Below are 23783 nucleotides of genomic sequence, written 5' to 3'. Positions count from 1 at the left end.
CGGAACAGTCCTCTGAAGCTGGTGGTTTTGCAGCAATGGTATTATTACTCACCACAGGAAGATTGTAGCTTCAGGGCAGTGTGGGTGGATGATGGTGGTTGTAGTGCATGGAGTCAGTAATGAACACAGAGTCCGTGTGATGCAGTCCCAAGATCTTTACTCACAGTTGTTGCAGTCCAGATTACAGTTACCAGAGCAATCTCACCCGTTGTGCTGTGCGTACTCAGTGAGTGGCTCAGTCCACCCCCAGATAGCTCCGGAGTACTTAGCAGGACCCCCTTCTGTGTGTCCTTTCTCTGTCCTTCACCCTGCACCTCACACCCAGTGACACTTCTATCCGGTATCCTCGGGCCTTGGCGGGCGACTTGTGTTCCGTCGCCTGGGTCCTATGTGGCTACCTTCTTAGTGAGACTGGTGTGGACATTTGCCTGCAGTACATGAAATGCTGCAGCCTCCAGTTTCTAGTTGAGCCTTGCTGTTTCTCCTCTAGTTGAGTGACCGGTTCTCCTTATCTGGCCTGACCCCTCTACCTCCTGGTAGCAGCGGGAGTACGGGTGGCCTTCTGCACGGCCCGTAGCCCTAGGGTCCGTTCGGTTCCTGGAGCCTTCCTGCTCCCACTCCTCTCTTCTCTCCTTCAGTCCTGGGCCTCCCAGGCTAGGCCCGCCTCCGGAGCAGAGCTCATGCCGAGCCTCTGCTCCTGTCACTTTTCCTCCTCTAGTAGTATAGATAGATTGTGGTCAAATTCGGGCGCCAGGAACTGGATAAAGACGACTGGAAGGATATTTAAAAGAAAACGAACCTCTTTATTCGACAATGTTATGCCCACAACGCGTTTCTGCAGCGATCTGCTGCCTTCGTTTTCTTTTAAATATCCTTCCAGTCGTCTTTATCCCGTTCCTGGCACCCGAATTTGACCACAATCTATCTATACTATTTCTGCATTCCCCGAGGGGATTTGTGGCTCGGAGCTGCAGGGAACTGTATGTGCTTGCTGGAACCAGGACCTTGATGATGTCACCATCATGTGATTCATACCCAGTACCACGTGACTGGCAGCAGACATCGGTCATCAGAGGCCACGCACCATAAGCGGCAGCTACCACCTTGTATATCAGAGGCTTTCACACCTGGGTTGTGCGGTTTGCACAACCCCCCTAAGGTGAGCAGCCTACCGTTATTTGCACAGCCAGTTCATTATCTATCAGGTTCACACAGGCACAGCGCTTCTCCCCCCCACCCTTTCTTTGTTTTACTTTTCCTCCTCTGACTGGCTTGCTCTTTCTAAGATGGCTTCCTATTTATACTCTCCCTGTCATGTGCTCCCCTAAGCTGCTCCCCTAAGCAACCACTACATAGGACCCTCCCACCAGCTAGGGCCTGGGACTGTGCTCTCCCTTAGGAGCAATCTCGCCCTACCCCCACTGCGGGTATGTGTTGGATGCAGGTGTTAGGGTCCCGAGCCACATGCCTTCCTTACCTGAGGGTGAGATACCACACCTCTGGGTGAGATGCAGTAACTCTGTGTCGACTGAACCCTCAGGGGCGCCACACACCCTTCTGCACAGTTTTGAAATGGCGACGAAGATGTTTAGTGCTGACGATGCCATTATCAGCATGACTATTCCGGTGATTTACATGCTGGAGCACATGTTAAACAGAATTCGGAGTCAGGTGGTGGGACAAGACGAGGTGGAGGAAGTAGAGGAGGAGTCGCATGCGGAAGGGGTAACATCTCCAAGGTCCAGACGGTTGGCAGCACCAAGGCGGCAGGCATGGGAGGGCGGAGGAGAGGGATTAACCAGGGCGCATGGTAGCAGCCAAACTGTTGAGGAATGTGCAGGAGCCGAGGAAGAAGTGGAGGATGAACTGGCGATGGGCATGGAAGACTCATCAGATGAGGGAGACCTTGATCACATTTCTGTTGTGTGAGGTTGGGGCGAGAGGGCAGAGGAAGGAAGCATGATTCTTACCTCGCTACCAACACAACAAGGACTTGGTCCTCCTGGATGCGCAAGACACATGAGTGCCTTCTTGCTGCACTACCGGCAACATGACCCTCAGATTGCAGAATTCGAAGTAATCCCAACTACTGGGTTGTCACACTCTTAGATCCCTGGTACAAAAGTAAATTTGCCGAAATAATTCCTGCCATAAAAAGGGATTGACGCATGCAGGACTATCTGCAGACGCTGTTGCAGAATCTTACATGTGCTTTTCCACAAAACACCAATGATGTACGAAGTGAATCTCACAGTTCTAACTTGCCAACCGTGGGACTGTCGAGTCTTCACCACTCAAACCGTAACAGTAATACAGTATCTGCTGGTAACAGCAATTTTGTGGAATCTTTTCACCACTATTTAGACCATCCTTTGCAAGGCCACAGGAGACAAGAAGTCTGACACATAGTCAATGCCTAGAGAGGATGGTGCAGGAGTATCTCCAAGTGAACATCGAAGCCATGACTGTGTCACTGGACCCTTGCTCATTTTGGTATTCCAATCTGGAAAAATGGCCGGAGCTCGCCACTCACGCCTTGTAGATCTTGTCATACCCTGCAGCCAGTGTTCTCTCTGAACGGTGCTGATGGTGTGCTGACAGATAAGCGCACGCGGCTGTCCACTGAAAATGTAGACAGACTCACGTTCATAAAGATGAACAAATCATGGATTCTCAAGGACTTTTCTAACCCTGTGTTATCCTTGGGAGACTAAAAGCTTGAGGATTTGGTATTATCACCTCACCAACCGTTTTAAGCAACTGTGGGGCAATTGATGCCACTTAACCCTAGAACGCATGACCATAAAAATCTACACTTTCATATACCTGGGGCCTTTTAGGCCCGTGTGCAAATAACATGGAATAACTCAAACTCAAATGACAAACAACTATATACATGAAGAATACCTAGAGCTTCAAAATTCTAACTAAAGTAATCTTGCAGAAAATAGAAAACAATTAACAGGGCGGGACTGCGAGGCCCCAGGTATGCGTTCTAGGGTTAAGTGGTGTCTGTGCCACAATTTTGGGAAAAAATGGAAACTCTTTTTGGAGTCCCCTTGCTGTGTCTTACGTGACGTTGGCATCGTCAATTCCAGGTGGGTTGGGTCGACCCCCCCCTTTTAACTGTAAGAAACTACATACACTATGGCTTGGGGTAACGCAGATGGTTGAGTCTGAAGAGAAGTTTACTCAGAGGTCTGCTCCAAATCTTCAGTGTCTGCTAGTCAGCGTAGAATTTTTAACTGCATCTAGCCTAGGCAATACTTTGGGCGTAGTAGCCCAGCTGCGAAGCAAGCTGCACCGCCTGTGTATCTAATAAGAATTTTTAAATGCATCTAGCCTAGGCAGACTGTGGGGACCCCCAACCAAACCCAGAAGCTCAGCCCCCCTACCGCCCCCCTTTCCTTGACAATACAATAATGAAACTTTTACAACTGGATGGGTGAGGATCGGTCACAGCTTTATTAACTCTTCATACTCATTCCATTAGAAAGGCATTTTATTTCTAAAATAATTCAGCTTGTTGCAGCATGCCCTGGGTCTCCACTCCGGCAAGTTGGCCAACAAGTGTAAATCTCCAACATATCCTTTCTATTTCCAGGCCACGGAGGATCCTGCGTACTCGTATGCAGGACTCTGACCCCCACCCATCACTCTTAACGCTTGTTCCACTCCGTCCTGGAGTCCTGACCGGAATATGTCCATTCCAATATCCATTAAGTGAACACCGTCCGGCCGTATGAGGCCTGCTTTATCTCCTTTCAGTTGCCGGTGTCGTACCACTACACCGCCTCTGTCTCTTCTAAATTTTGCCATCCGAATATTTATTACCCGCCTTGTCCGTTCGATGGCTGTGATGTCTCGGGCACCTTGCCATACCACTATCGGCACAATCTTTGACCATACTATAGCTAGTTTTGTGAAAAATTCTCTGAAGCGCTCAATGTCTAGTTTCATTATTGCCATTAGTTATGCGCTCTTGTGATGACCTAGGTTGTTTCCCCCGGCCTGTATAACTAAGATGACCGGACATCTTGCCTCTCTCCGTACCTTGATTACCTCCATTAGTACCTGTGGCCATAGCAGGCCACTAATACCTCTCCAGTTGAAATATGTGTTATGAAACTCTAATTTCCTCCCGCCTGGGCAGACTTTCGCCCTTTTTTCTGCCCAATATATATACGAGTGGCCTATCACCCACACTGTTGGCTTAGCGTCACCTGTAAAAGAAACAAACCACGTTAGGATAACAAGTCCGGTCTTATGTATCTTGCAAAACACGTGGATCGCCATCTCCCTATCCTCTGAACTTCCGTTTCTGACAGTCCTGCTCTTGCTGCTTCCGTGGCCGCGCCTATGCAGAAATGTGTGTGTCCCGTAATCTTTGGGGTGGTTCCCTGCCGATGTTATGCATTTATTAAATATAGCTTGGAACTGGTATCTTGATAATGGCGTTCCATCAATGTGTGATAGGAAGAAATTACTTTGTGATCTGATGGTTAGATATGTTTTTACTATTGTTACCCTACTCAGTGTACCGTTTGTGGGTTGTAGAAGTACCCAAGTGCCCCTGCCCGCTGGAACCGTTTTCGATTTGTGTATGCGTAGACGTATTGCATTATTGGCTATGACTACGTCCTGGTGTAATAAGCCTCCACTGGAGGTAATTTTGGATTGAGGGACTAATTCGCTTATGCATAGCGCCCCGAAGAAGGCGATCACAAATGCAGTAGACAGTAGTGTTGCTTCAAATTGTGAGTGTCATGTTAATGGTGTTAGGGATATGATGTGAGAAATCAGTTTTAGTGACACGGGACGGGACGTCTACACTATTGACTTGGCTGACCCCTTTTCCACCCTTTTATGGATTGTCTGATGATGAATCTTTGTCACATCTCCCCAATTCAGTAGTTGGAAGTGAAATGCTACTCCGGTCAGACACCGCTGCGCTGTCGCCCCTGAAATGCCCCTCATCATTAGCTGGTGGAGAAATTCTATGGTGACTTGTGATCAGGCTTGTTCACATTGGTCAACCCGTCTGCCTGCTACTAGTCGTGTCCACTCTTCCCATGCCTTACCGTATGCTTGCCACATCGACGGGGCAACTGACGCTCTGATTAATGGCATCAACTATTCGCCACTAGATCCCATGGGGAAGGTGGGCAACAGTTGCCCGATGGGTGGGCGTTGTGGAAGAGCTCTGTGAAAATCTGCCAATTGAATTGTTGTAAAGCATTAGCAGCAGCTTTAGACCCCTCAGCATAGTGGCTAGCGCGGACCCATACATTGTGTTTTAGGCACAGGAATGCTAGCCTGGGTAGTAGGCCTAGCACTGGGAGAGACGATGATGCCATCTTATTAATGCAGTGCGCTACGCTGGTGTTTTTTGTTATGAAGCGTATATTTTTGTAAGCCAGGAGCGCGCCCCATATTTCTATTGCTACCACTATTGGAGAGAAAAATTATTTTCAGGGCTAGATGCAGCTAAAAATTATTATTAATTTAAAAGCTGGTGCAGCTTGGTATAGATGGCCTAATACAATGCGTCCCACACACTGCTAGTAGGCCAAATATTTTTTCAGAGGTAGATGCAGAAAAAATGTATATTCAGTTTGCAACCTGATGGAGGTCAGTATAGATGGACTAATAGAACAAGTCCCACACACTGCTAGAAGGCCAAATATTTTTTCAGAGCTAGATGCAGATAAAAATTATTTTTAATTTGCAACCTGATGGAGGTCAGTATAGATGGACTAATAGAACAAGTCCCACACACTGCTAGAAGGCCAAATATTTTTTCAGAGCTAGATGCAGAAAAATATTATATTAAATTTGCAACCTGATGGAGGTCAGTATAGATGGACTAATAGAACAAGTCCCACACACAGCTAGAAGCCCAAATATTTTTTCAGAGGTAGATGAAGAAAAAAATATATTCAGTTTGCAACCTGATGGAGGTCAGTATAGATGTACTAATAGAACAAGTCCCCCACACTGCTAGAAGGCCAAATATTTTTTCAGAGCTAGATGCAGACAAAAAAATATTTTTAATTTGCAACCTGATGGAGGTCAGTATAGATGGACTAATAGAACAAGTCCCACACACTGCTAGAAGGCCAAATATTTTTTCAGAGCTAGATGCAGAAAAATATTATATTCAATTTGCAACCTGATGGAGGTCAGTATAGATGGACTAATAGAACAAGTCCCAAACACAGCTAGAAGCCCAAATATTTTTTCAGAGGTAGATGCAGAAAAAAATTATATTGAATTTGCAACCTGATGGAGGTCAGTATATATGGACTAATAGAACAAGTCCCACACACTGGTAGAAGGCCAAATATTTTTTCAGAGCTAGATGCAGACAAAAAATTATTTTGAATTTGCAACCTGATGGAGGTCAGTATAGATGGACTAATAGAACAAGTCCCACACACTGCTAGAAGCCCAAATATTTTTTCAGAGCTAGATGCAGAAAAAAGTGATATTCAATTTGCATCCTGATGGAGGTCAGTATAGAAGGACTAATAGCACAAGTCCCACACACAGCTTGAAGCCCAAATATTTTTTCAGAGGTAGATGCAGAAAAAAATTATATTCAGTTTGCAACCTGATGGAGGTTAGTATAGATGGACTAATAGAACAAGTCCCACACACTGCTAAAAGGCCAAATATTTTTTCAGAGCTAGATGCAGAAAAATATTATATTCAATTTGCAACCTGATGGAGGTCAGTATAGATGGAATAATAGAACAAGTCCCACACACAGCTAGAAGCCCAAATATTTTTTCAGAGGTAGATGCAGAAAAAAATAATATTCAGTTTGCAACCTGATGGAGGTCAGTATAGATGGACTAATAGAACAAGTCCCAAACACTGCTAGAAGGCCAAATATTTTTTCAGAGCTAGATGCAGATAAAAAATTATTTTTAATTTGCAACCTGATGGAGGTCAGTATAGATGGACTAATAGAACAAGTCCCACACACTGCTAGAAGGCCAAATATTTTTTCAGAGCTAGATGCAGAAAAATATTATATTCAATTTGCAACCTGATGGAGGTTAGTATAGATGGACTAATAGAACAAGTCCCACACACAGCTAGAAGCCCAAATATTTTTTCAGAGGTAGATGCAGAAAAAAATTATATTCAGTTTGCAACCTGATGGAGGTCAATATAGATGGACTAATAGAACAAGTCCCACACACAGCTAGAAGGCTAAATATTTTTTCAGAGCTAGAAGCAGAAAAAATATATATTCAATTTGCAACCTTATGGAGGTCAGCATAGATGGACTAATAGAATGATGCTATGCCCAAAAGGTTTTACGTCACTAGGTGCAGTAAAAAATTGGTATTCTATACACAGGTGGTGTAGCTTGCAACACAGATAGGCTACTCCACTGACTAACACACTCTGCAATAGGCCAAAAAGGATTAGCTTTGCTAGATTTAGCCAAATGCTGTGAAAAAAACTTGCGCAGCACTGGCACAGACCTGCCTGGCAAAAACTGATAGGAACTGATGTAACTTAGTCCTGAAAAGGACTGCAATTACAATTAGTCTTTACTCCCACAACCTATCTATTTAAGAGCACAGACCTGCCTGATAAAAGTCGTAGGAAATGCTGTCACCTAGTCCTTAAAAGGACTGCAATCACAACTATTCCCTACTCCCAAGCTATCTGTAGATTTGTGCGAAAATTGGCTTGAAATTAACAAGGTATAGCACACACAGCAACAGCGGTGCCGTCTAACACGCAGCTGCAGCAGTGAGAAAATGGTGGCGACAGGGAAAATGGCTGGGTCTTATAGGGCAAGGACATGTGACATACACTGCCAATGACACATGCCCTTGCTTGTGTGAAAAAAAGCAGTTCGCTCCGTGTGTGCGCTGCTGATAGGCTGACAGATTGCACCTCCCCACTGTAAATGCGGGAAAGAGAAAAAAAAATGGAGATCTTCATTATTCCTGCAGAGATCCATCCGCTGCCCCTCCCCCCGCCCCGCTGTACACTCAAACTGCGTATTAACATTAATTTTCATCATTACTGAGAAAAAATCCAGTTATGATTTTGGTGCACGAACAATTATCGAACATAACCTCGAACAGCCGAATTTTTTTCAAATCGTTCGTGTTCGCCGAACGGCTTGAACACCGCACAAAACAGCTCGAATTTGAGATTGGCGAACAGTTCGAGTTGAACAACGCTCATCTCTAGTTAAGAGATTGGTGGAGGTTGTTACATGGTGAATCATTTAAAAAAAGAAGGGAATAGAACAGAATGATGTGCTTGAAAAAGGGGAGGATCCCCGAAACGTCACTATGGTGAATATGGTGGATGTGTAATCATGCTTATTAGTGATTAGCGAGCATGCTCGCTACTGCTCGGTGCTTGCCCGAGCATCTCACTGCTCGAGATGCTCGGCACTCGTCAAGTATTTCCGGAGTTGCTCGGCCGGAGCTTGGGTCCCCTCCCTGCATGTTTGGCGCTCTTTAGAGCACCAATCAACATGCAGGTATTGTCTGCCACAAACTGTAATGCCGTAGCCTTGTTGGTTGTGGCATTACAGTGATTGGCTGGCTGTACAGTGTCATCAGGCCTATATCAGACCTGGCTCCGCCATGCTCGTCACAGTCACTCCAGAATCAGCTAGTGTAGGGAGAGCTGTTGTTGAGTTAGGGAGAAATTTGCTTGTTTCTAGTTAGTGTAAGTATACCAGACTTTGTTAGAGACACATGTCCATCTCAGCTAGCAGTCCTTCTGAGGACTAATCCAGCTGCAGAGATATCAATGCTAGGCAGGCAGGCATGATATATAGCATACTGCAGTGCACATAGCAAGAGAGCCCATTCCAGTTCTGTCTGCTGGTGGGCCCAGGTATCAGGGGCCAGAAATAATTTTTTTTATCTTAATCCTGATTATTTGCTTAAAAAGCAATCCAGAGAACATTGTTTATGTGTGCCATTTGCTTGTTGGCACTGCAGAATACAGCCAGGTCCTTTCCATATTACAGCGCTAAAAATCCAGCTATTTAAAACTGTGGTTTGTCCATCACATGGATCACATATAATTGCGCTGAAAATATTGCCATTTCTGGCCTCCATTGAAATTTTGTTGCAATGTGTCAGTTAAGCTATTGACACTAGTTTGCTGTTAAAAATACCTACCTACAGGCCAGATATTTAAAACTGTGGTTTGTCCATCACACAGATGATGTATATTTGTGCTGAAAATATTGCCATTTCTGGCATCCATTTAAATTTTGTTGCAGTGTGTCAGTGAACTTATTGACACGAGATCGGTGCTGTTAAAAATAGTTACCTACAGGCCTGTTATTTAAAATGGTTGTTTGTCCGTCACATGGATCATATATAATTGTGTTGAAAATATTGCCATTTCTGGCCTCCATTTAAATTTTGTTGCAGTGTGTCAGTGAACTAATTGACACGAGGTCAGCGTTGTTAAAAATAGTTACCTACAGGTCAGCTATTTAAAACTGTGGTTTGTCAGTCACACGGATCACATATAATTGCATTGAAAATATTGCCCCTTTTGGCCTCCATTAAAATTTTGTTTCAATGTGTCAGTGAAGTTATTGACACTGGTTTGCTGTTAAAAACAGTTACATACAGGCCAGAAATTTAAATTGTGGTTTGTCTGTCACACAGATCATATATAATTGTGCTGAAAATATTGCCATTTCTGGCCTCCATTTAAATTCTGTTGCAGTGTGTCAGTGAACTGATTGACACGACGTCGGCGCTGTTAACAATAGTAACCTATAGGCCAGCTATTTAAAACTGTGGTTTGTCCGTCACACGGATCACATATAATTGCGCTGAAAATATTGCCATTTCTGGCATCCATTTAAATTTTGTTGCAGTGTGTCAGTGAACTTACAGACACAAGGTCGGCGCTGTTAAAAATAGTTACCTACAGGCCAGCTATTTTAAATTGTGGTTTGTCTGTCAAATGGATCACATTTAAGTTCCCTCTCAATTTAGCCATTTGTAGTTAGCGTGAAAGATTTTGTCCTTCATTTAAAATGTGAAAGGCACGTGGCAAGGGATGGGGAACTGGACGTGATGGTGATGGTGCATGCAGATGCCGAGGCCGTGGGCAAGCAGAAATTGTGCCACAAAACACCCACATCTTCTCGCTTGACCTTCCTGTCCCAATTACTAGGAGACCGCAGAACACCACTATTGAACACAGAGCAGTGTGAAAAGGTTATTGGTTGGAGAGAAGATAATTCTTCCAGTCACTTAGCCACCACCTTCCACACGGTAAAGTCTCAGTAGCTGTGAGTCTGGACCTCATATTCCTCACCCTGATCCTCCTTTCTCCTACCATGCCGAGTGCCTGGAGACAGCTGATCCCACACTTGGACACTCTGAAGAGCTGTTCATTTTTCCATTTATAGATTCGGGTCTCTCGCCTGGTCCACTTGAAGCGGGGCAAGAGGAGATCGCATGTAGCGATGCCCTAATATTTGAGCAGCCACGGCCATACGAAGGCAACGATGGGAAAGTGTCACAAGAGATGGACAATGATAAGACACAATTGCCAGAAAGTCAGGAGGAGGACCAGGGTGCGGAAGTGGAAGACGAGGTGGTGGATGATATAGTAACTGACCCAACCTGGAAGGAGGACATGCAGAGTGAGGACACAGGGTGACGGAGGCAAAGCACCCCAACAGGCAGGAAGAAGCAGTGTGGTGGCCGCAGACAGAAGTCGGGCAACCGTTCCCCGTAATACCAACACGAAGGACGTTGCCAGTACAACTGTTAGGTTTTCCCAAGTCTGGTTGTTTTTAAAAGACTCTGCCGATAACCACAAAAAGGCCATTTGCACCACCTGCCTGAGCAGCATCAGCAGGGGTGGCAAAACTACCAGCCTGACCACCACCAGCATGATCAGGCACATGGCAGCAAAGCACCCGACTTTCTGGGCTGAACCACAGGGTCCAGGAACAGTGTCTGCAGGTGACACCACTGCTTCTTCCGCTATTGTGCGTGCAAGCCAATAACCTGTCCAGAGTGCATGCAAAGATGCCTCCTGCTCTGCACCTGTCATTGCACACTTTCAACTAGCACCATCAGCAAGCATGTCCTTGTCCCAGCGCAGCGTCCAGTCGTCCATAACCCAGTCCTAGGAACATAAGCGCAAATATGCAGCCAACGCCCCACAGGCCACACTACTGAATTCCCACATTTCGCCACTGCTTGCACTTGAAAAGTTCCCTTTTAGGCTCGTGGAGACGGAAGCTTTACCCAACTTGATGGCGGCGATTATCCCTCGGTACTCGGTCTCCAGCTGCCACTGTTTCTCCTGGTGTGCCGTCTGCGCATTACACAAGCAAGTGTCCCAAAACATTAGGCGTGACCTCAACAATGCAGTTACAGGGAAATTCCACCTAACCACGAACACATGGACAAGTGCTTGTGGGCAGGGACAGTACATCTCGCTGACTGCACACTGGGTTAACATAGTGGATGCCGGTACCCATTTGGACCTTGGGATGGAACACATCCTCCCGATGCCGAGGATTGCGGGCCCTAGGTTAATCAGAGTTGCCCCCACAGTCTACAGCTCCTGCACCTCATCCTCCTCAGCCTCCTCCTCCTCTTCAGTCTATATCTCTGAAATGACCACGTCAGTCACAAGCAGGAAGCACTACAGCACTGACTCGGCCAAGCGGCAACAGTCTGTGCCGAAGCAAATATGTTTAGGTGACAAACTGCACAATGCTGATGAGTTATGGACAACTCTGAAGGGCAGGTAGATCTATGACTGACACCGCTGAACCAACAGCCAGGCATGGTCGTGTGTGACAATGGTCGGAACCTGGTGGCGGCTCTGAGGCGAGGCGAGCTCACACATGTACCATGCCTGGCCCATCTATTTAACCTTGTGGTTCAGTGGTTTATCAAAAGCTACCCAGAGCTGCAGGATCTGCTTTTCAAAGTACGACGCCTGTGTGTCCCCATTTTAGAAAGTCAGCTACAGCTTCCACTGCCAGGCTTCAGCAGCATTTGCATCTTCCTGCTCACAGACTGGTGTGTGATGTCCTCACGCGTTGGAACTCTGCACTGCAGATGTTGGGAAGGATTTGTGAGAAGAAGAGGGCAGTTGTTGACTACCAGCATCAACAAGGCCATCGGTATTCAGTTCAGACTCCACAGACATTTGTACCATTCTATAAAACTTTGAGTACTCCACCAAGATGGTGAGCGGCGATGATGCCATAATTTGCATCACCATCCCGCTTCTCTGTCTTCTGTAATGCACTCTGCTCACAATCAAAGAGGATGCATTGCAGGCGGAGCAAGATGAGATGGAGCAAGGTACCAAACAGGGTGATTACACACAGCCCAGCCTCATCTCATCCCAATGTGGATTGGGTGACAATGAGGAAGAGCAGGATGAGGAGGAGGAAGAACAGGAGCTATTTTCAAGCGCTATAGACGGTACTACCTACACAACTGTCATATCATCTGTTCAGCATTGATGGCCTGAGGACAGGGAGGAGGTGGAGGAAGAGAGCTTGGTCAGTCGTCCTCTTGATGAGGACACGGAAGTCTTGACAGTTAGTAGTCTGGCACGCATGGCTGAGTTTATTTTACTCTTCCTTTTCCATGACCCTCGCGTCCTCAAAATTTTGGGTGACAGTCATTAGTGGTTGGTGACACTTCTAGACCCACGCTTCAAGGAGAACTTTATATCCCTTATTCTTGAGGCGGACAGGTCTACAAAAATGGGGCAGTACCAGAAGGCCCTTGTTGTTGAACTATTAAAAAAATTCCCATCTGAAAACGCTGGTGGTAGAGGTCACAGTTCGTTGGACAGCCAAGGAGTACAGCCGAGAGAGACACAACTCCAATCCAGCAGAGGCAGGGGAACATTGTCAAGATACTGGGAGAGTTTTCTCAGCCACTCTCATCGCACAGGACCTGAGGCATGGGGTACTCTCACAAAGAGTGCAAAATTTGGGAAGATGCTGAGTGAGTACCTTGCCGATCCTAGCAACATCCTTCGTGATTCCTCTGTGCCATATAGTTATTGGGTATCCAAGCTGTACACGTGGAATGAACTGGCTCTCTACACCTTGGAGGTCCTGGCCTGCCCTGCCGCTAGCGTTTTATCAGAGCGGGTTTTTAGTGCCGCTGGTGGAATTATAACTGTTTAGCGCATCCGCCTGTCAGCTGAAAATGCTGACAGGCTGACTCTTATAAAAATGAACAAGGGCTAGACTTCTCAACACCACCGAATTATAGCAGCGTAACATAAATTCAAATTCTGTGTCTTATTTTGGGAGGTGTATTCCCATGCATCTTTTCACACCCAGACATGGGTATACACTTCCTGATTTTGTCTATTTGCTCTTGTCCTCCTCCTTCTCCTCATCCTCATTCTCCACCACCATATCAGCAGGGTGACCGTGGTCAGTGATGCAACACCCACATAATTTTTTTTAAAGGGTGTTTATGATGCCCATAAAAAAATATTTTATGCAGTATGTTCAAGTATACCCCCCAGGGGTAACTGTTTGTCAGCCCATACACTTAGTGCATGGGGATTACAAGTATAGGAGACCCACTCCTTTCTATTGGGAACATTTTTTTATGAGGCCTTCCTCCATTTCTTTTCCAAGGTGCATTGGAGTGCCTCACAATTTTTGGCAGCCCTTGCATTCACTGCATAGGCCAACATTATAGGACCCCCACTTCCTAATAATGGAAAAATTGTTTTCAGGAAGCCCTCTGACCTCCACGTCTCTTCCAAGGGGCATTGGAGTGCCTCCAAATTTTTGGCAACCCTTGCATTCACTGCATTAGCCAAAACAATGGGAGACCCACTTCCTATTAATGGAAACAGTTTTTCATGAGGCCCACTACGTCTTTTCTAAGGTGCATTGGAGTGCCTCCCAATTTTTGGCAGCCCTTGCATTCACTGCATAGGCCAACATAATGGGAAACCCACTTCCTAATAATGAAAACATTGTTTTCAGGAGGCCCTCTGACCTCCACGTCTCTTCCAAGGGGCATTGTAGTGCCTCCAAATTTTTGGCAACCCTTGCATTCACTGCACAGGCAAACATAATGGGAGACCCACTTCCTAACAATGGGAACATTTTTTTTCAGGAGGCCCTCCTCTACGTCTCTTCCAAGGGGCATTGGAGTAGGTATAAATTTTTGGAAGCCCTTGCATTCACTGCATAGGCAAACAGTATGGGAGACCCACTACCTAACAATGGGAACATTGTTTTCAGGAGGCACTCCTCTAAGTCTCTTCAAAGGGGCATTGGGGTGCGTCCAAATTTTCAAAGGGAAATTGGGGTGCATCCAAATTTTGGGCTGATCTCCCACTCACTGCATACGCAATAACAGTATAGGAGACCCACTGTTCAGTAATGGGAACAACAAAGCATAGCCGGCTGATGGCTCTCTAAGAATAGCTAGGGCCGACTGCTGGCCCTTTAAAACTAGTAAAGGCCACCTGATGGCTCTATAAAAATAGACTTTGTGACTTTCAGAGTCCCTCCTTCCTAAATGAAACAGGATGTGTCTGATCATGTCTCACACACTACATGGCCAGAAAAGGTTGTAAAATGTTAAAATGACATTTCCCGGTGAATGTATTTGTCATGGTTGAAAGCCATACAAAAATGCAAAAACGCATAAAAAATGCTACATGTGAACATAGCCCAAGGAGTGGAGGAGTTTTTTTGTGCTTGGTCATTTATTTTGCCTTATATACAAGTCATTACCCTGGAAAGGATGTTCCTTAACATATTTCCCAGGAAAATCCATTTTGGTTTAGTTTTTGTATGTATTATTGTGAGTCCGTAAAAGTGGCATAATACTTCTGACAACGTTGATGACAGCAGTGACCTGGGAGTCAGTAATGCCTCCAGGGGTCTTCCCCATGCTGTTCCCTTGTCATTTGTGTAGTGTCGGCATCTCTGCCTCCTGCCAGGCAGAGACGCCGTTCCCCTCACCACCGCGGTCCCGGTCTGGCGTCCTCCTGCTCCCCGGATGATGCTCGAGGTGCCCTCCCTCTTAAAGGAGCCACGCACTCCATCCTAAAGAGTCCCCGGCCAATGGCCGGAGGACCACTCCTATTTAAAGCACCTCCTCCAAAATGGAGGTGCCTGTGTAAGGTTGTTGTTTGTGTGCTAACACTCTCCTCAGCCCTCAGGTTCCAGTGCCCACCAGCCTGTCTATCAGCTGTGCCCACCAGCCTGTCTATCAGCCATGTCCACCGGCCTGTCTATCAGCTGTGCCCGCCAGCCTATCTACCTGCTGTGCCTGCTGGCTTGCCTACCTGCATCACCTGTCAGTTTACCTGCTGTGCCCACCTGCTTGCCTACCTGGTTCACCTGTAAGGCTACCTGCCGTGCTCGCTCGCTTGCCTATCCACATCACCTGTCTGTCTGCCGGCCATGCTCATCCGCTGTACCTGTCAGCTTCAGCCATCTGACCTGTGGGAGTCGCCTGCTCTCACACAAGGTCGGTCCCAGAGTGGCACCTGGTTCACCTTCCTGGTCCCTCCTTGGTTCACAGAGTTGACTAAGCCGCCGTGTGGTCAGGGTCAGTCCGGGTAGGCACATAGTTTTGCCCCTCTGGTCCCTCCTTGCATCACAGCATAGAGGTTCCACCACCCGGATCTGTAACAATTTGAGCACTGTTCCCATCGATTTGGGCAATTTTTAGGCCTCTGCAGACCGCCGGGGGGATCCGCTTGAAAAATGCTTGAGTTTCCCATAGACTTACATTGGGCTCATTGCTCGGGTCGAGCACCCAAGCATCCCGCTTTGCTTGACCTGAGCATCAAGCACCCGAGCATTTTAGTACTTGCCCATCACTAATGCTTATACTTACTCCGTGTAAAGAAAACTGTGAAATGTGATAAAAGAATTATGGATTGAAAAGATGATGTCTACATACAGCACTTTTTGATTTGCAAGATTATCAGCAGTTTCGAGAAAAGCTGCATTGTGGAGGCTTTGTACGAGATATAGAGTTATCATTTCATATTTGGAGGTCCGCTTTTTTGTCTCACAAAATTTTATACCATTGGGCAGTGAAGAAAAAATAGTTACATTTTAACCAAAAAAGGGGGTTTTTAGCCTCAGATGTTACATTTTCACATGAGGAAATGGGTAAAATTTCTTCTGGAAATACCCCATATTTGGCTGTACAGTACTGCTTAGCCAAATGGCAAGACTCAGGGGTGGGGAGAAGGAGTGCTATTTGACTCTAGGAAAGAAAATTTTTGTAGAATAGTTTGTGAACTTCATATGCAGAGTTCCTAAGTGCCAGCTGAGCAAAATTCCACCTCACCTGACACCATTTTGGTAATTACACCCCTATGGGAATTTATCTACAGATGTAGGGACGATTTTAACTCAACAGTAGAGATGAGCGGTGTTCGACTAGAACTGTTCGCCAATCTCAAATTCGAGCTGTTTTGGGCGGTGTTCGACTCGTTCGACGAACCCGAACGATTTGCAAACAATTCGGCTGTTCGAGGTTATGTTCGATAACTGTTCGTGCACCAAAAGCGTGTCCTGCATGTCTGGCGCTATTTATAGCACCAATCATGCAGGGATTGTCTGCCACTCACTGCAATGCCACAGCCATGGTGTCTGTGGCATTACAGTGATTGCCCAAATCGATGGGAACAGTGCTCACAGTGAAACATGAAAAGCCGGCAATTCAGCAGCAGCATACACCGGTACCCGACAATTTAGAACAGAAAGAATAGAGAATCACACATAGATTAGATAGATAGAAACATGTCAGTCAAATATATATGAAGTACAGTGACAGTGTTGCTTACTGTACTTGTCATTTAGTGTAAAGGATTTATTAAAAAAAATAATAGTGTTTTCATAAAGCATCTCTTTAAAAAAGCCGGCCGGCAATTCAGCAGCGGTAAGCAACAATTTAGAATAGAAGGAATAGAGCATCACACATAGACTAGATACATAGAAACATGTCAGTCACATATATAAGAAGTACAGTGATAGTGTTGGTTACTGTACTTGTCATTTAGTGTTAAAATAAAGGATTTATTTAAAAAAAAAAATTGGCGTGGGGTTCCCCATAATTTTAGGCTCTAGCGGAGGTTAAGCAGACGGCTGGGGCAGATGTTTGAAGCCTGGGAAGGGGGTAATACCCACGGAGCTTCCCAGGCTACTAATATCAGCCCCCAGCTGAATACCTAGCCTTTACTAGCTATTAAAATGGGGGACCCCTCAAAAAAATGGCGTGGGGTCCCCCCTATTTTAATAGCTAGAAAAGGCTAGGCAGACAGCTGGGGGCTGATATTAATAGCCCAGGAAGGGTGCCATGAATATTGGCCCCCTCCCAGGCTAGAAACACCAGCCGTCAGCCGCCCCAGAAATGGCGCATCCGTAGGATGCGCCAATTCTGCCACTTAGCCTTGCTCTTCCCACTGCCCTGTAGCGGTGGCAGTGGGGTAATAGGGCTGGGGTTGATGTCAGCTTATAATGCCAGCTGACATCAAGCCCAGGTTAGTAATGGAGAGGCGTCTATAAGACACCCCATTACTAACCCCATAGTCAAAGTTAAAAAAAACACAAACACCCAGAATGAAGTCCTTTAATTGAAATAAAGACACAATTCTTTATTGTTCTAAATTAAACCATACTTACCGTCACGCCCATTCCAGCTGAAGCCAACGATCTCCTGCAATAAAAGTAATATAATTAACCAACATCATCCTTACCTTTCCATGGTTCCCACGACGGCTTCAGCTCTGCTACATTCACATAACAGGCTGGATCGCAGCAGAACGCTGCCATCCAGCTTGCCATGCCACACACACTGAGAAGCGCAGGCATGCAGGCGCTCCTCAGTGTCTCGCTGTGACGGCATAAAGATGAGCCGAGTTCATGTCCAATGAACTAGGTTCACCTCAGGCACGTCACTGACAGCGTGGGAAAATTCTCCTGCACTCAGCGCTTCAGCGTGAGAATTTTCCCACGCTGTCAGTGACGTGTATGAGGTGAGCTGAGATCATTGGACATGAACTCACCTCATGCATGTCACTGACAGCGTGGGAAAATTCTCATGCTGAAGCGCTGAGTGCAGGAGAATTTTCCCACGCTGTCAGTGACGTGCATGAGGTGAGCTGAGTTCATTGGACATGAACTCACCTCATGCACGTCACTGACAGCGTGGGAAAATTCTCATGCTGAAGCGCTGAGTGCAGGAGAATTTTCCCACGCTGTCAGCGACATACATGAGGTGAGCTGAGTTCATTGGACATGACCTCGGCTCATCTGGATGCCGTCACAGCTTGACACTGAGGAGCGCAAGCATGCCTGCGCTTCTCAGTGTCTACGGGATGACAGGCTGGATGGCAGCTTTCTGCTGCGGTCCAGCCTGTCATCTCGATGTAGCAGAGCTAGAGCTGTCCTGGGAACCATCGAAACGTAAGGATGATGTTGCTTTATTATTTTTCTTTTATTGCAGGAGATCGTTGGCTTCAGCTGGAATGGGCGTGATGGTAAGTATGGTTTAATTTAGAACAATAAAGAATAGTGTCTTTATTTCAATTAAAGGACTTTATTCTGGGTGTTAGTGTTTTTTTTTAACTTTGACTATGGGGTTAGTAATGGGGGTGTCTTATAGACGCCTCTCCATTACTAACCTGGGCTTGATGTCAGCTGGCATTATAAGCTGACATCAACCCCAGCCCTATTACCCCACTGCCACAGCTACAGGGCAGTGGGAAGAGCGAGGCTAAGTTCCAGAATTAGCGCATCCTATGGATGCACCATTTCTGGGGCGGCTGACGGCTGGTGTTTCTAGTCTGGGAGGGGGCCAATATTCATGGCACCCTTCCTGGGCTATTAATATCAGCCCCCAGCTGTCTGCCTAGCCTTTGCTAGCTATTAAAATAGGGGGGACCCCACGTCGGTTTTTGGTGGGGGTCCCCCATTTTAATAGCTAGTAAAGGCTAGGTATTCAGCTGGGGGCTGATATTAGTAGCCTGGGAAGATCCATGGGTATTACCCCCTTCCCAGGCTTCAAACATCTGCCCCAGCCGTCTGCTTAACCTCCGCTAGAGACTAAAATTACGGGGAACACCACGCCAATTTTTTTTTTAATAAATCCTTTATTTTAACACTAAATGACAAGTACAGTAACCAACACTGTCACTGAACTTCTTATATATGTGACTGACATGTTTCTATCTATCTAATCTATGTGTGATGCTCTATCTTTCTGTTCTAAATTGTCAGGTACCGCTGCTGAATTGCCGGCCGGCTTTTTTAAAGAGACCGTGCATGAAAACACTAATATTTTTTTTAATAAATCCTTTACACTAAATGACAAGTACAGTAACCAACACTGTCACTGTAGTTCTTATATATGTGACTGACATGTTTCTATCTATCTAATCTATGTGTGATGCTCTATTCTTTCTGTTATAAATTGTCGGGTACCACTGCTGAATTGCCGGCCGGCTTTTTTAAAGAGACGGTGCATGAAAACACTAATATTTTTTTAAATAAATCCTTTACACTAAATGACAAGTACAGTAACCAACACTGTCACTGTAGTTCTTATATATGTGACTGACATGTTTCTATCTATCTAATCTATGTGTGATGCTCTATTCTTTCTGTTATAAATTGTCGGGTACCGCTGCTGAATTGCCGGCCGGCTTTTTTAAAGAGACGGTGCATGAAAACACTAATATTTTTTTTAATAAATCCTTTACACTAAATGACAAGTACAGTAACCAACACTGTCACTGTACTTCTTATATATGTGACTGACATGTTTCTATCTATCTAATCTATGTGTGATGCTCTATTCCTTCTTGTCTAAATTGTCGGGTACCGGTGTATGCCGCTGCTGAATTGCCGGCTGGCTTTTTTAAAGAGAGCGTCTTCTGAGCAGTTTGTCAGCTTTTGGATACCTTTGAAGGTGTTTTATATGTGTTTCTATGTGTTTTTGTTTGCCTACCATTGGTTTTAACGGTGTTCGACGGTGTTCTAAGGTGTTCGACGAACAGTTCGACGAACAGTTCCTCGAACATCCCGGTGTTCGATGAACCGAACTGAACCCGAACACTACGGGGGTGGCTCAACACTACTCAACAGGTGTTTTCCATAAACAAGCAGCAGTGGATGTAGCTGAGTGAAAATTTCAAATCTGACATTTTAGTGCCTGTACATTGTAATGCCCAGTAAATTGTAGTTTCCAGTACGTTGTAGTTCCCAGAATATTGCAGTGCCTGTACATTTTACCCAGGTCATGCTTTTGGTGACATGAACTCGTAAATTAAGCATGCTTTCATCGCTACAGAAATGCCAAACACATAGACTCTAAATGTGGTTTTGGCACACTGGGGCACAGAAAGGAGATGGACATTTGGCTTTGGGAGCACAGAATTTGCTGGATTTCTTTTGGGGGGCGAGGAGCCATAGTGCTTTTCCAGAGCCTTTGTACTACCAGAAACGTGGAAGCCCCCTATATTTCCATTGACAGATGATACAACTTTTTGGGGACTAGCTTTTTTGAAGGATTGAGTTGAGGCTTTTATTGGTATAATTTTACATAACATTTTCGATCACATTTAACACAACACATCGGGATTTCCATCAAAATCTCCGAATGATGTGATTCAGATGAAATCCCTGAGGGAACTATTCCCTTTAGTGAGGCAACAGAGATACTTTGGACTCCGTGTGGTCTCTGTTCAGCGTTGTCCAATTTTTCAGAAAGTCACAAAATTAAGGTTGACTGCACTTTTATGCACGCTTAAAAAAAACAGACACCGCTGGATCACAGGCCAGATGGCGTCCACAGTGTCTCCATTTGCATCACTATAGGGAATCTTCTGCTGGGGGTTCCATCTGAATCACGTATTTCAGAGATTTATACGGAAACCCGGTGTAGAGCGCCGGATAAGGCTGTGTGCCCACGATGCGTTTTTTAAGCATTTCAGCAGCGGCAAAAACGCATGGTAGAAGGTCTGCCATGTTCCCAAATGATAATCCGCATGTGTTGTGCACATGCTGCGGAAATTTCCGCTGCGGGTTATCATTGCGGCAAAAAATGCAGCACTACCAATTATTTTGCGGAAGCGCTGCGTTTTCACCGCCATTGACTTGCATTGGAATGCTTGGATTCCGCATTACTGGATCTGTACATGCAAAATCCAAGCTTTTCAATGTGCGGATGGTACCCAGGTCTGGAGGAAAGGAGACTCTCCTCCAGACCCAGGTACCATAGAACCTGTAAAAAATAGAATAAAATAAAAAATAAATATTTTATTTACCTTCTGATGGTCCGCGATACGCTTGTCTTCGCTTGCCGGCAGCTCGCAGTGGTCTGAAGGACCTGCGCTGACGTCATTTAGTCATGTGACAGCATGTCCTTCAGTGTACCGCGAGCTGCCAGCAAGCCAGGACGGAGCGAATAAAGACTGCGGGGGCCATCAGAATTTTTTAGCATTCTTTAAAGTCACACTATATAAATCCATGCCATTTGCTTGGATTTATATAGTGTGACCAAGTTGTCAAGCACTTTCCAAGTGATGCTAAAATCACTTGGAAAGCGCTTGACAACCCGCATATGGAAATGCATGTGAAGAACGCTTCACATCCGCATGTCCCTGGCAGGAAAAGCACATGTACAATCCGCATGCGTTTTTTTCTGCCAGGGAGATGCAGAAATGCTCAGGAAAAATCCAGAGCATTTCTTTATCGTGGGCACATAGCCTAAATGTGAGCCGAGCCTTACTGCGATCTTTTGGAGGCAGAATGAACAAATCAACAGCAGATCAAGATTTTTTTCTATCTATTTCTTATGCCATTCCTCTTGTGGTATAATTGATTACTTGACTTCATTCTTTGGGTCAGTGCGATTACAGCGATACCAGATTTATATCTGTTTTGTATTTTTGGTTATTATCACACACATTAAAAAAAACACTTTTTTGAAAAAAAAGAAAGTTTTTGCATCACCATATTTTGAGAGCTATATTTCTTCTATATTTCTGCTGACAGAGTCATGTAAGGACTTGTTTTTGGCAAGACGAGTTGACGTTTTTATTGGTACAATTTTTAGGTACATAATGTTTTTTGATCACTTTCTATTCCGATTTTTGGGAGGCAGAATGAACAAAAAACAGAAATTCAGGAATTGCTTTTTTTTTTAAAGCTATTCACTATCTGGTAAAAATGATAAGACAGCTTTATTCTTTATTTCAGTGCAGTTACAGTGGTACCACATTTATATGATTTTTTAATGTTTTGCTGCTTTTACACAATAAAAACTAAATTTTAGAAAAAAATTATTGATTTTGCATTGCTACATTATGAGAGCTGTAACTTTTTATTTCTCTGCTGATGGAGCTGTAATTTGGATTGTTTTTTGCAGGACAAGGGAAGATTTTCAGCTATGCCATTTTCATTTACATTTGATTTTTTGTTTGCATTTTATTCCACTTTTTGTTCGACGGTATGACAAAAAAGGATAGTTTTTCGGTTATTTTTTTACAATGTTCAGACAGAGCTTTTGTGCCCGCATAATCACCAGCATGTACCAGCATGTCCATTTACAGGAATGCACTGCAAAATAGGACATACAGATACGTCTAATGTTGGGAAGGGTTTAAAAATAGTGGCGTGACTATTATATGCCTGTCTAGGTCTAATTACATGCCATTTTAATGTGTGAGCCCTTGCGATGTCAGCAAATCATGCGAGGCTTTGGTCAGTGGCGGAGACAGTGAAGAGTGAAGACAAGAAGACCAGAATCAAAGGTAGGGAGCAAGAGGAGGTTGTAGTGGGGAAGGTATGACATGGGGCGAGTATAATTTTTTTTATCCCTTTCTTGGTCTTAAAAAGAATCCAACAGTATAGTGGCCAGCCACAATTTTACTGGATTTGAGTGAATTGAATCACAAACAATTCAAATACTGGTGAGTGCAAATTTTTGATTAAACTTATAGCAAATTTGATTTGAATTGATTCACTCATCTCTAGTTTTGTATCTCACTATGTTATTTGGTGCATTTTCATATGGACATATTTTTTTGGTTTGGCTTACAAACACTGATGTAAAATTAAGATAAAATCACTGCATGTGTGATCCAAGTAAAGCCAAAGGCATTTAATAACATGGATGTTAGGGCTCTGGAATAATAAATATATTGCATAAATATTAAGATTACTACCTACAAGTATCCTTCAGTCATGCTTCATGACTTACCTATCAGAATGGCATTTCTACTTATTTTTTGGAATATTAAATAAATCTTCCATAATATAGTTTCAGACCAATGACTAATAAGATCATGGCTGCATAACTTCATGCTTTCTAGGACAAGGTTTTTCCAGTCTATCAACTGTATCTGTACACATATTTCAACCCTTTATCAACATGGTTTGTTTTTGAGGACAAGACATTAATATGGTAATTTGGAGATTACCTCATTATCAGCAGGAATACTGTTTGAAATTGTCATGTGTCACCTTGTAATTGGACGTTTTCCAAACATTAGATAGACGTTTCATAATTGACTAATATTTGTAATCTTGTCTACTGAAAATATCACAATACTCCGGAGGATCTATTATTTTCTGTTTGGATTAAAGTAATTTTCTTTTACCAATTATATCTTTGTAAGAAGTAATTAACATGAAGTGATTACATGATACCTGTGGAACAAATGTGAGGTGAATATATAATCAGAGTAGTAAATAATTTATTATCTTCTAAATT

This window comes from Phyllobates terribilis, unplaced genomic scaffold, assembly GCF_046119375.1.
Source record: "Phyllobates terribilis strain yellow unplaced genomic scaffold, ASM4611937v1 Scaffold_4__5_contigs__length_816908805, whole genome shotgun sequence".
Lineage (NCBI taxonomy): Eukaryota > Metazoa > Chordata > Amphibia > Anura > Dendrobatidae > Phyllobates > Phyllobates terribilis.
The sequence above is the reverse complement of the archived record's forward strand: the minus strand, read 5'-3'. Positions refer to the sequence as shown.